Here is a 13,123-nt window from a genome sequence, read left to right as displayed (position 1 = left end):
CATGGCACCACACGGCTGTGCAGAGTAGATGCGCAGGAGTGAGTGCGAGTGAATGTGAGGGCAGCACCGTGCTGTTAATGGGTGCGTTATTCTGCCAGGAAATTCCTGAGGCTGGCATTACAGTTTACTAGTGCAGCCTCGGACACAGTACTATGCAGAAGGGTTACAAATCTTGTATGTACTTATTGTTGCTAACGTTGGGAGCCACGGTGCACCCTGAATTTATGTGTTACATTGAAGTTGGCAAACTCTAGGATGGGTCTTGTGCTGACAATGTTTAGTACCGCATGAGGGTGCGGGAGGGAAAGTATTGTTTTCTCACTTGTGCATACTGTTGTTAGTGTTACACACAGTTGGGCCTAATACTGTGAATTATTTTGCTAAAAGTGATTTATGTCCTGATTTGCATGATACTCATGCTGTGTTGGCAATGTATGTGTTCAATACAATTTTTATAAACCTACACGGTGTGCGAAGTCACATTTGTGCCACTCAGTGTAGTTGTGGTGGGGAAGTGCAGTGCCATTGCTTTACACATTGCCTCTGTGATAAGCCTGACTGCTCTGTGCCAAGCTACCGAAGGTGAGCGCAGGTTATACAACAGGTGTAATCACCCACCCCTGACGGGAATGGCTGGTTCTACCTGGCTAGGGCCTTGCCTCAACCAACCGGAATGGTTCGCCTCCAACATACTATGTTTATGTCTTCATGTTACAGAAATGCAAAGCCAATACTACCTTTTATGTGCACCAATAAGAATTATATATTTCTGTGCTATGCATTCAAGCTAAAAAGGGTGTCTTTACCCGTTAAAATGGCAGGTGCATGCTAGAAAGCACCAGCACTATTCTATTCCTTTTATATCAATTGTTTATTTTGTTATTTAAAATGTTTACTGCATGCACATGATCACCACATTTAGCCAGTGTTTTCTTTTTCGTTCCTTGTTTTTATTTTAATTTTACATGCTTACAGTAAAGACATTGAAAAGAAAGAACCATCAAGCCAGCTTGCCAAGGTCAGAGTATTTGGCTTTGCCAATGCTTGTTTAAAAGTGCTTTTAGCAACAAGGCTGCCATAGAAACAGGAAGAAGAACTGGGAGCAGAAGACATTTGATAACTTGTTTGGGCTCGGTGGGCTTTGATAAAGGAGAAAGAAGCAGTAAAACATATTGCATTGTAGGAAGACGTTTTCCCAGAGCTTAATTTTAAGTACTTGTATATAAAAACGAGAAAATTCAGCTTCCACATTAGATGTAGAAAGGTGTGACAGTGCGAAAGTTGTGAAGCAACCAGAACAAAGAGCAATAAGCAGCAGCACTGGAGCACACACAAGGATTACCTGTGGATAGTAGGGGCCATCAAACCAGCTTTAAAATAACTGGTGAAACATTCTAAAGCACTGAGGCACAACTTCTTATTAAAAAAAAGCTTTTAAACACACAAACTTATTTTCGTTTGCATAAAAACACACAGGCACATGATATTATCTGCAATGATCATTTTCCAGAGAGCAAATCCATAGCTGTTTTCTTTGCTGCAGTCTTTTCACATGGAACCGTTCTCGCTTCAAAGCATGAACACGACATGACCACTGGCAGGGTGGGTAGAGGTCAGACACAATAAAACAGGCTGCTTCAAACGCACAAGAAATGGCCACAGGCAGACAGAGTGTAGAGCAGAAACAACAAACAATCAGTTTCATGCACACAAGAAATGGCCACAGGCAGGGTGATGGGCAAAAACAACAACACAAGTGGATTGAAATACACAAGAAATGGCCACAGTCAGCAGAGTTGAGGGCAGAAACAACAACGCAAGATGATTTAAACACATAAGAAATGGCCACAGGCAGGATGAAGGGCAAAAACAACAAAACAAGCTGCTTCAAATACACAAGAAATGACCACATGCAGGCAGAGTGGAGAGCAGAAACAACAAACAAACTGATGCATACACACAAGAAATGGCCACAGGCAGGATGGAGGACAGAAACAACAACACAAGCTGTCTGAAACACACAAGAGATGGCCACAGGCAGACAGAGTGGAGGGCAGAAACAACAACACAAGCTGAATCAAACACACAAGAAATGGCCACAGGCAGAAAAAGCGGAGAGCAGAAACAACAATCTGTTTCATACACACAAGAAATGGCCACAGGCAGGGTGAAGGGCAAAAACAACAACACAAGCGGATTGAAATACACAAGAAATAGCCACAGGTAGTCAGAGTTGAGGGCAGAATCAACAATACAAGATGATTTAAACACATAAGAAATGGCCATAGGCAGGATGAAGGGCAAAAACAACAAAACAAGCTGCTTCTAATACACAAGAAATGGCCACATGCAGGCAGGGTGGAGAGCAGAAACAATAAACAAACTGATTCATACACACAAGAAATGGCCACAGGCAGGATGGGGGGCAGAAACAACAACACAAGCTGTCTGAAACACACAATAAATGGCCACAGGCAGACAGGGTGGAGGGCAGAAACAACAACACAAACTGACTCAAACACACAAGAAATGGCCACAGACAGGATGGAGGGCAGAAACAACAACACAAGCTGTCTGAAACACACAATACATGGCCACAGGCAGACAGGGTGGAGGGCAGAAACAACAACACAAACTGATTCAAACACACAAGAAATGGCCACAGACAGGATGGAAGGCAGAATCAACAACACAAGTTCATTCATACAGAAGAGAAATGACAACAGGCAGGCAGGGTGGCAGGCAGAAACAACAAAACAAGCTGCTTCACACACACAAGAAATGGCCACAGGCTGGCAGTCTGGAGGTCAGAAACAACAAAACAAACTGGTTCAAACACATGAGAAATGGCCACAGGCAGGCGGGGTGGAGATCAGAAACAACAACAAAAGCTGATTCAAACACACAAGAAATGTCTACAGGCACGATGGAAGGCAGAATCAACAACACAAGTTCATTCATACAGAAGAGAAATGAAAACAGGCAGGCAGGGTGGCAGGCAGAAACAACAACACAAACTGATTTTAACACACGAGAAATGGCCACAGGCAGGTATGGTGGATGGCAGACACAACAACACAAGCTGATTCAAACATTGAAGAAATAGCCACAGGCAGGCCGGGTGGAGGTCAGAAACAACAAAACAAGCTGCTTTAAACACACAAGTGAGAGTTTACTAAAATTGACTGTGAAGCTTCTTTCATGGCATGTGGGGGGGCACAAATGAATGACACAGCACACTGTTCATATGCATCACTGCCAATTAAAAACACAAGCAACATGCCTGTAATGATCAAGGAAAATGGCAATGGATACATAGATATTGCCATACTTCGGATGGAGTCATGCAAACAACTTGCACAAATTAAACAAATTAAATTAAAATAAACTTAATACATCACATGTATGGTAACACCCAGACCTCTATCTACTGAGTTGAAGGAATTGCACCCAGCAATCCCACTAGGCCAGCTACTCCATCAATGAATCAAGTATTTTTTTCTAAAGTGCAACGATCACCTAAGTTTGTTTCTTGGCACTACAAGAGGAAACTTGTTGAACAATGAATTATTGATTGACCTGAATATTTTTAACTCCTTTCTAAAATGAGGTTGACTACAAAGTGCTACAGGCAAGGTAATCCATGTCTTTGCTGCTCCCCCAGAGAAGACTGGTGGTACCTGATTTTGGGACACATAGAAGACATTTCTGTTAGATCTCATCATACTCGAAAACTTATACCAACTAAGGGCCTGATTACAACCTATGAAACTTCTAATAGGGCAGACAGGATATCCATCACATTTGTGTAATGCCCTCCACCATGGTCGTAATCAGGTCCAATATCTTTTGGACTTGAAATCAAGCGATTGAGACTAGATTGCTTTATTTTTTTGAAAATCTGTTTATTGTTATTTTTTCAATGTACTATAACATTATGATTTACATCAACATTAGGATAACAGACTTGTACAATTATTAGTTAATTATATACGCACATCAAAGAACAGTAGGTGGCAAACCAGCTGATAACCAGTCCCCCAAGTAGAGCGCTTAGCCTCAGTGTGCCCGAATTCACGTAATTTAGGATTAACAGACATATCAATTCCAAAGAGAGGTTCCATATATTAGAGTCTTGAAGCTTACACACAACTTGAAGGAGGTCAAATATCTTCATATCTCTTCAAACCATGCCTGAGGATCAGCATGTACGTACTAGGTTTTGCTGGTAAGTATATATTTTAAGCATATCACAGAGAACAATAAACACATGAACAATCGTTGGAGTGCTATTTATACAGTCAATAGGTTGTATTTTAAGCATGCCACCATGGGTGCGGGAATCTCCCTGCAACTTCCATTCATACCAGTATACGACGGGGTTACATACAAGCCACAGACATCTGCCACCCTGACAGCATCCAGCCCCCTTCCCATAACCAAAACCGGACCGGCCTCTCATGCACCCGCCTCCCTTCCCTCACGCTCCCATTCCAAAAGCAGACGCGTGCCCACCTCAGCAGTTAGATTGATTCCTCTGTATTTGAGCCTTGTCTCATGCCCCACAAAATGGACACCATCTCCTCCCAGCTGTCTGACAACAGATATTTGCGTAGCCCCAGCGCATCTTCTCGCCTCAACGCCACTCCCCGCAGCTGCCCACACCTCAAATGAATATTTCCAGGCCTGCTCAACCGGTGCATCAGCTGACTTTCACCTGCGGGTTATCAGCCGCTTAGCCGTTATCAGGCCCAGTTCCTGGAATCGCGCCTCAGCTCTATGCCGCCTGCCCCTAGGAAAGATGCCCAACACACAGGCCTCCCAGGTAAGTGGAACCGGACATGATGTACATTCCGATAGGCAGCCTACCACCACCCTCCAAAAGCGATGCAAGGACAGGCAGGACCATAGCATGTGTATCATGTCGCCATCTATGGAAGAGAAGCGGGGGCGAGCAAAATATCTGTTCACTCGAGCCGGAGTGAGATAGGTCCTGTGGATAATATACAACTGGATCAAGCAAAATCTAGAGTTGCGAGGCACATTAACGTGGCCTGAGAGAGCTGGCTTCCACTGCGCGTCCGTGATTGAAGCGGACACATCACTGTCCCATGCCGCACGCAGTTCATCGCACTCCAGGGTTGTATGCATGCGCAATGCGTCAGTAAACAATCTAATCAGGTGCCGCCCTTGCCCCATCACCTGTATGTATTGTACCAACAAATGCGTAGAAGGGGCTAGTGACATGTCACCCCACCCAGATGTTAAAGACCTCAACAGTGAAATGTATAACAGGAACTGTCCTGCAGGCAACCCCGACTCCTGGACCAGTGTAGGAAACGGAATCAGCTTGCCATCATCATAGAGGTCACCCAGCGTACATAACTCCGCCGAATGCCACGCACGCAGCTCGGGACCCGACGTAATCCTAGGACCACGAGGGGTACCCAGCAGCGCTAGAGCTGGAGCAAATGGGACCACCCTCCCAGTAAGACGCAGGGACCTGCGATAACAGCTATAAGCCACTTTGAGGAATATTTGTCTCTGCAATGCCACACGCGCAAGTGGGTGGAATAGATGTGACACCTGCATGAGGGACCAAGTGCCTTCCGCGGTCGCTGTGTCTATGAGATGAAGACCCGCCAACCACTTGGACACCCACTGGAGCTGAGAGGCCAGATAGTAGTGCTCTAGGTCAGGGACCACCAGGCCGCCTGTCTCTAACGGCAAATACAACTTTTTCAGCGCGACCCTACATCGACCCCCATTCCAAATAAATTCCCTCAACGTAGACTCCAGATTCCTAAAAACGCTGGGGGGATGTAGTGTGGGAGGTTAGAAAAGTAATATAATAGGCGCGGTAAGACTATCATTTTCAGCAACGCTATCCTGCCTGCCACAGACAGCAGCAGCGTCTGCCAAAAAGCCATCTGGGATTTGATCGAAGTTACCGCTCTTTTAAGATTTCCATCAACTAGGTCTCGCTCGTGGTGATAAATCCGGATGCCTAGGTACCTAAATGCATGTGGTTGCCATGGGACCGCGCTCCCAGCACGACAAAGCTCTGGATTCGAAAGCGTAGAAACAAAAGGAAATAGGCATGATTTGGACCAATTGACCTCGAGGCCAGATAGCGAGGCAAACTGCTGCAACAGGGTTCCAACCTCTGAAGGGATTCGCGTAGTATCCCTAAAGTACAACAAAAGGTCATCAGCGTACAGTGATACCACGTGCAGGCCTTCCCCCAGGGTAATACCCCAATCAGAACCCCTTCGCATAAAACTGCCACCAGTGGCTCCATGGCAAGGGAAAACAACAGCGGGGATAGGGGGCAACTTTGCTTCATACCTCTGCACACCTTGACTGACTCCGATATAAAGTGGGGCAAAACCCTGAAAAGATAGGGCCACTCTAGGGAATTGAAGGCCTTCTTCAGGTCGAGGACAAGGCATCCCGCTCATGGCCAGTCCCGTCTCGCATAGTGCATGATGCGAAACAGTCGACTGATGTTGTGCGACGTTTCGCTCGCTGGCACAAACCCATTTTGATCCGAGTGTACCAGGCCTGGTGTTATAGGCGCAAGCCTCATTGCTAGTGTTTTGGCCAGTATTTATAGTCCGTATTGAGCATTGCTAGCAGCCGGTACGATCCCAGCTACTCCGGATCCTTGTCAGGCTTGGGAAGGGACACAAGCAGCACCTCTCCCTGAGATGGCGTCAAACATCCCCTCTGCACTGCCTCCTCATAAACACGGAGTAGCCTGGGTGCAAGAATTGAAGTAAATGCCTTGTAAAAGTCAGCCGGCAGACCATCCGGGCCCGGCGTCTTGCCAGGCGCCAGTTCACGAATACTGGCCTGTATCTCAGGGAGATCTAGAGGCTCCTCCAGCGTGTTCCCATGATCCGCTGTCAGATGTGGGAGTTCCACATTAGCAAGGAACTCAGTACAAGACCGTTCAGAAGAAATCACCATTGAGGCGAACATCTCCTGGTAATGCTGCTTAAATGCAGAATGTATTTCTCCAGGCATATGCAACAGATGTGGAGCGGACCTCCATAATCGGGCCATGATCTCGGTCCTCTCTGGCCAGCCAGGCCAGAAGTTTGTCCGACTTATCTGCTGAGGCGTGCGATCTCACTGAGTGCGCAGCATAATTCAGATGACGCAGACGTTCAAGTAGCAACAACCGCTCAGCGTGAGCCTTGGCTAACCAGGCCTCCTCCGCAGGACTCCGAGCAGCTTCCCTCTCTGAGCGCAGCGAGTCTCGCTCTATACGGACTAGGTCCTGTTCAATCGAGCGATGCAAATTCCACTGAGTCCCCATACAGTGACCTCGAATAAAGACCTTAAAAGCATCCCACTCCAACAGGCCCGTAGTGGTAGTACCATTGTTATGCTAAAAAAATTCAGGGATCGCCGCGTCCAGCGATGCTTTTAAAAGCAGTGTCCTCCAAGAGCTCAGGCCTGAGCTTCCAGGTAGGAACAGCCGAGGGGGAAAAAACCCAATCCATCCGTACAATCTGTGGGTTGTGGTCAGAGTGCGTGCGCCCTAGGTAATCTGCGCCTACGACCGTGGAGGTCAGGTTCTGCGTGCACAGCATTCTATCTAGTCGTACATGGAGTGAGTGCGGGGCAGAATAGTACGAGTAAACTCTGACTGCAGCATTCCGCTGCCTCTAAATATCTATCAGGTGCCATTGTTGCGTCCAATTTACCAGCCCGTGCGCGGCCACCACAGCAGGGGACGTAGGCAATGGGGGGAAGGAACAATCCAGGTCAATATCAAGCACACTGTTAAAGTCCCCTCCCAGTAATCAGGAATAGTCGCTCCAACCCACTAAGTGGTGGGATAGATTGTGCAGGAAAGAAGTCTGATCTACATTTGGTGCGTATATAGAGCCCAGCACTATGGCCCGGCCCGCAAGCCGTCCACGGACCAGAGCAAATATCCCCTGCAAATCTATGATCCTCTCCTCCTCTACAAAAGGGACACCTGCTCTAATCCAAATCAGGGCGCCCCTGGCATAAGTGGAGTGTCCTGTTGCATATAACTGCCCCATACAATGCCGCTGCAAGCGAGGGAGCTCTGAGAGCGCCAGATGGGTCTCCTGCAAAAAAGCGAGGTGGGCGGAGTGCCTCTTGAGATATGAGCATATGGAGGACCTGCGCCTAGGCATGTGCATGCCACGCACATTCCAAGTGACCCCATTATATGGATTCATGGCTGCATCAGTTTAGTGCACCCTCCCACCGCGCATCCTGCCCTTAAGGGTGGCGCTGCGCGCGCAACAGCAGACTCCCAGCACCCGGTCAGACATCCTGCATATAGCCTCCAACAGAGCCAGAACAAAACCAATACCATTAGAGCAGATAAACAACCGGTCTCCACCCAAACCCAGTAACTTGAACATTCAACAACATAATCACACATGCCAATTCTCCGTTAGCAGGAGAGTGGGGTAGGCCAATTCACGCAATGAAGCGAGCACTCACTAGACCAGTCAACCCGGATATAGTGAATAACAGAGGGGGAGGCCAGCGGCTAACTGCAGGTTTTAAACAGCAATCGGAAACAGCCACAGTGCCAGCTGCAGCTTGCATGATCTACCCAGGGGAGTTTCTCAAGCCTGGCAGCCGGGCCAACTGGCGGCACATATTAAAGAACATCTCATCTCTGTTGTCCAGGCGTCTCACAGATTCCAAGCAGGAGGTTGCAGCATTTCCGAGTCCTCCAAGTAGGCCACTGCAGGGCCTAGAAAAGTTAATCCGCAGTGGCAGGCATCACAGATGGGCAGTCCTGGGAGCCCAACTCCGAGAGACGATCCGGTGTGGGAGGCCAGTCACTGGATGGCTGTGAAATTTCAGTTTCTGATTCTGACGCTGCCAGAGAGGCACTGATAGCCGCAGCCGACTGAGTCGCCTCACGCTACTCCTGTATGAGCTGTTTCAAGTCAGGAGCATGTGCTGCCACCTCCGTGGATGCACCACCTCCCTTACGGCCACACCTCGTCCTGCTGCGCCTGCCCTTCGATGCAGGCGGGTTCCTCTCCATTCCCCGGCCCAAGGCGCGACCCGTCGACTCCAGCCACTCCCAAGCCGCTTCTGGCGTGGTGAAGGAATGAGATTTATTCTCACCACGATGCGGAGTTTGGCGGGGAATAGTAGAGAGTATTCCAGGCTCAGGGTCCTTTTGCACCACCAGCGTGTAGTCCAGGAACAGCATTATTTGTGCATCGTCCACTCGAGGCGGCGGGGAAGATCTCACAGTCTTGAGTATGATATCGTGATCCGCATAGTGGAGCAGGCGAATTATAAAGGGGCGAGGGCCACTTCCCGGAGGCCTGGGACGCGTGGGGATTCAATGAGCTCGCTCCGCCGAAAAAAAGGGGGTTAGTGTACCAGCCGGCACAAGTCCTCGAAGCCAGCCCTCAGAGTAGGCCACCGCATCCCAGCCCTCCGCTCCTTCCGGTAATCCAACCACACGTATATTATTTCTTCTGGTGCGGCCCTCCGCATCTTCCACATGATGCTCCAGCTCCGCCACTCGTGTTAAAACATCACTCATCGTAGACTCCAAGCGAGACGTCACCGGTGTCAGCTCATCCACTCGCTCCTCTATCATACCTGTTTTATCGGCCAGATTGCGGTGGCCAGCATGCAGCAAGACAAGGTCACTAGCTACCTTGTCGATCTTAGCTTCCAAGGATGTACGAGCCCGCTCCAGCGAGTCACCAATGCGTTCCACCGCTGCAAGCACATCATTTAACTTCTGGCTGTCCTGTGCTGCAGCGTCTTGCTACCTCCCAGCACCAGTGCCAGAGCGAAGGCGGCCCGTCCCCGCCATGATCAGGGCTAATGTAAGCTCTAGCCAGCTCCACTTCGCTCACCAGCCAACACACCACCAGCTCCGGCAGCCCAGAGCTCCCCGGCGCACCCTGTTTGCGCGGGAAGCCCAGGCCAGGAGACCGCTGCAGTCAATGTGGCAAGCATGTGGCAAATTGGGCCCTCCAGGGCAGCCTCGAGCTCCTCACAGTCCGCCACCACACTAGTTGAACACCCCAGCACCGGGCAGCAGGAGGGACCCACTCTTCGTCCCCAATGTCGTAACTGGCAGTAACTTCGCCACTTTGCTGCTTCCGATGTCCATCGGATCAACACCACACCAGGACTTCAAACAGGGCTGGGCCCGCCTGCCTGTGCCTCCTGTACAGCGCTGCGCAGCAGCACGAGCATCCAGCCGACGGCCGCTCCACTGCCCTCCTCTTGCCCCACACCTCCAGGCCACTGTGCACTAACCTGAGGCCATTGAGGCCTTAGGCAAACAATCCAGTCAGGGGCAGGCCAGCAGTCCAGTCCACGTGGCCAGCAGGCCCAGCTCTTCCCCTCCGCGCTTAAGCGCTCTTTGCTGGAGGCCGGTGCCCCCGCCACGCGAAGACAGTGCAGAGCTTTCGAGGCTCTGATACTGGTTAGATATTTGAAGACTGCAGATATGGTGTACCACTGAATGATGAAATGTTTGCAACAAAACTAGATATTTCTTAGGCGCTGCCAGAAGGATTAAAGTTTCCATAATCTATTCCCAATTGAATAGTGGCACTAACTACTGAAATCTTGATATGTGGTTGTAGAATGAACACATCTTCGACAGCATTTTCAGTGCGTAAAAACATGATTTGATATATTGGCCACTTGAACCCTAACACAAAGTTTTGAATCAATGTGTATCCCCAAGATGCGATTGATTTTGAAGTAACAGGTAGGGGACCCATACCTGGGGGAAGCAAAAATTGGATAGATTGATTTTAGGCAAAGTCAGGAGAAGCACTGCTTTGTCTGGATTGTGTTTTAGGTAATATTGATACATCCATCATCAGGTTACTCTTAAACTGTCTCCTAGGGGAAAGGTGCCGTGCAGGTCAAAGTGTTGTGTGGCAGATAAAGGTAAGATGAACTGGGTATCATCTTTGCCTGCCAAGGTGCATCTGAGTGTGGCTCTAAGCACTGGGGTGGAAGTATTTTGTCCAGAGTAGACATGCATTGGCAGAGCTTGCATTGGCCTCGGTACTGACCAGAAGCAGGAGACCATGGCACTGTGGAGGTACATTGGCATAGATGCGTGTGGGCCTCAATAAAGAGTGGAAGTATGGCACAAAAGATTAGTGGGGGAAGTGTGTGGATCTTAAATGAACTTATGATGTTGAAGCCCAGAACATAAGACACCAAAGGCCATAGACTCTCAGGAAGGTGGAGAAGCAAAGCCAGAGAGAAAGACAAAGATTTAGATGTTGACAATGAGACCCTCAGCAAGATGTGCACTCAAGAGCAAAGCCCAACAGTGGAAGCACAACTGTGTCAAGAGCCAGCAAGGGCATGCATCAGAGCAACCCTTAAATGGAAGACTCACAACTCTTGAGCACTGCCATCAACTGATGCAACCTTGGCCTCTCGGGATAATGGCAATTGAGAGAGAAGAGGCCATAAGACTAAGGCGGCAACTTACTTAAGCTTCTTTACAGCACTGTTGTCCTGTGAGAGCCAGTTATGTAACACAAAATAATGGGGTCCCTCTTTAGCATATGATGAGCTGCTAAAGATACCTCCATATCTCACCCATATTCATAGTCTTTAGACTGAATGGGGGCCCCCTGAAGGGTGGGGCCAGGGCATCAGGGGTCTGGCCCATGTCCCTCAGCTGAGAGCCCCTTCATTCCTCTAATGACACACTTCAGACTCCACGCCACCATGACCTGTGTCTTTGCACCATGATGTCTGCATTTAGCAGGCAATCAAAATTGAATTTATAAAGTTATATTTTTGAGAATAAAAATGTGGATTGTTCGATTTGTGAATTCTTTATTAGTTCTTTCAAGTTATCACCCAACGTTATTTATTTATTTGTTTTAAAAATCTTAGCAATGGTTTCTGTCGTTGTGAAAAACATTTCAAAACACAGGAGTTTCATAAGGACTCTCACAAAATAACAAGACTGGTGGATATGCGGCAGCTGTCAGCCCAACCCTCCCAGCTCACTAGCAGCACCTCACCAAAACCCAACCAGTAAAGGTGATTTGTGGCAGCCTTGCAAGGATTCTGAAAACCCTGTACGGACATTGTAGTGGAAACAAGTCTTACCCTTTTCTCTCCACATACAAGTCTCTTACACACACACACAGGCAAGAAAAGAGATCCAGGACAGTTTTCAATACATTTATTGAAAAGACTGCAGTCTACCATACCATTTATGAACTGCAATGATTAGAATAATTAGGAGTAACAAAATTGGGATTGTGAAAATCAGAGATGTGAATATAAACAACCCCAACATATTTGTAATAAGATGAATACACAATTCCTGCCTAAAAAGCCTAATCTCTAGCTCCTAAGCGGGAGCATGGTGATGTAACCCAAATCTGTCTGTACAGTGCCCTTGAGAAGCACACCCCACCCCCGTTACCTTCGTACAAGGTCAGGCCGCCAGTCTCAGAGTCGGATCAGGATCCGTGGAGACAAAGACTGAGTTCGGCCTGAAAACCGGCATACAGCATAGATGGAAATTCTGGGCATTCCCTTTACCCTACAAGATGCTTTTATGGAGGACATGCTTATGTTCATGCACAGAAGCCTAACGCCGGTATGTATCTAAGCGCTGGACTGTTTATGCAGGCCAAGGGCCGGCAATACAAAATACTATTCGGTGAGCCTCGCGTTCTGTTCTTGTGATTCCGAGGAAGAGAACACAATGTAGAGTATGTCATCCATAGCACTGATAATAAAGCTTTCGCGGAGTAGCAGCTGATATTGTACTTAAACAATACCACTAAAGTTTAAGAAAAATAAAATGACTAGAACAACAGAGCATAATAACTGGGTAAAAGGGCACAGACCGCAAGCCGAGGCAAAGTAATCACTGCGCCCAAGCAACTAACTAAAACGGATCCACAACAGAGGAGAAAGGGATGCTATTTGCAAACAGGGGATCACTTGATTTATATAGGAGAAGCGTGTGTATACTGAAATAATGTTTCTTTAGATCAATAAGATATTGCTTGTCTTCACGGGTTTTGGACACTAGGACACAAGGAGGCAGCAGTATCATTTCAACGAGTGCTTCTCAGTGTTTAGA

Source organism: Pleurodeles waltl, chromosome 11 (genome assembly GCF_031143425.1).
Source record: "Pleurodeles waltl isolate 20211129_DDA chromosome 11, aPleWal1.hap1.20221129, whole genome shotgun sequence".
NCBI classification, from domain to species: domain Eukaryota; kingdom Metazoa; phylum Chordata; class Amphibia; order Caudata; family Salamandridae; genus Pleurodeles; species Pleurodeles waltl.
The sequence above is the reverse complement of the archived record's forward strand: the minus strand, read 5'-3'. Positions refer to the sequence as shown.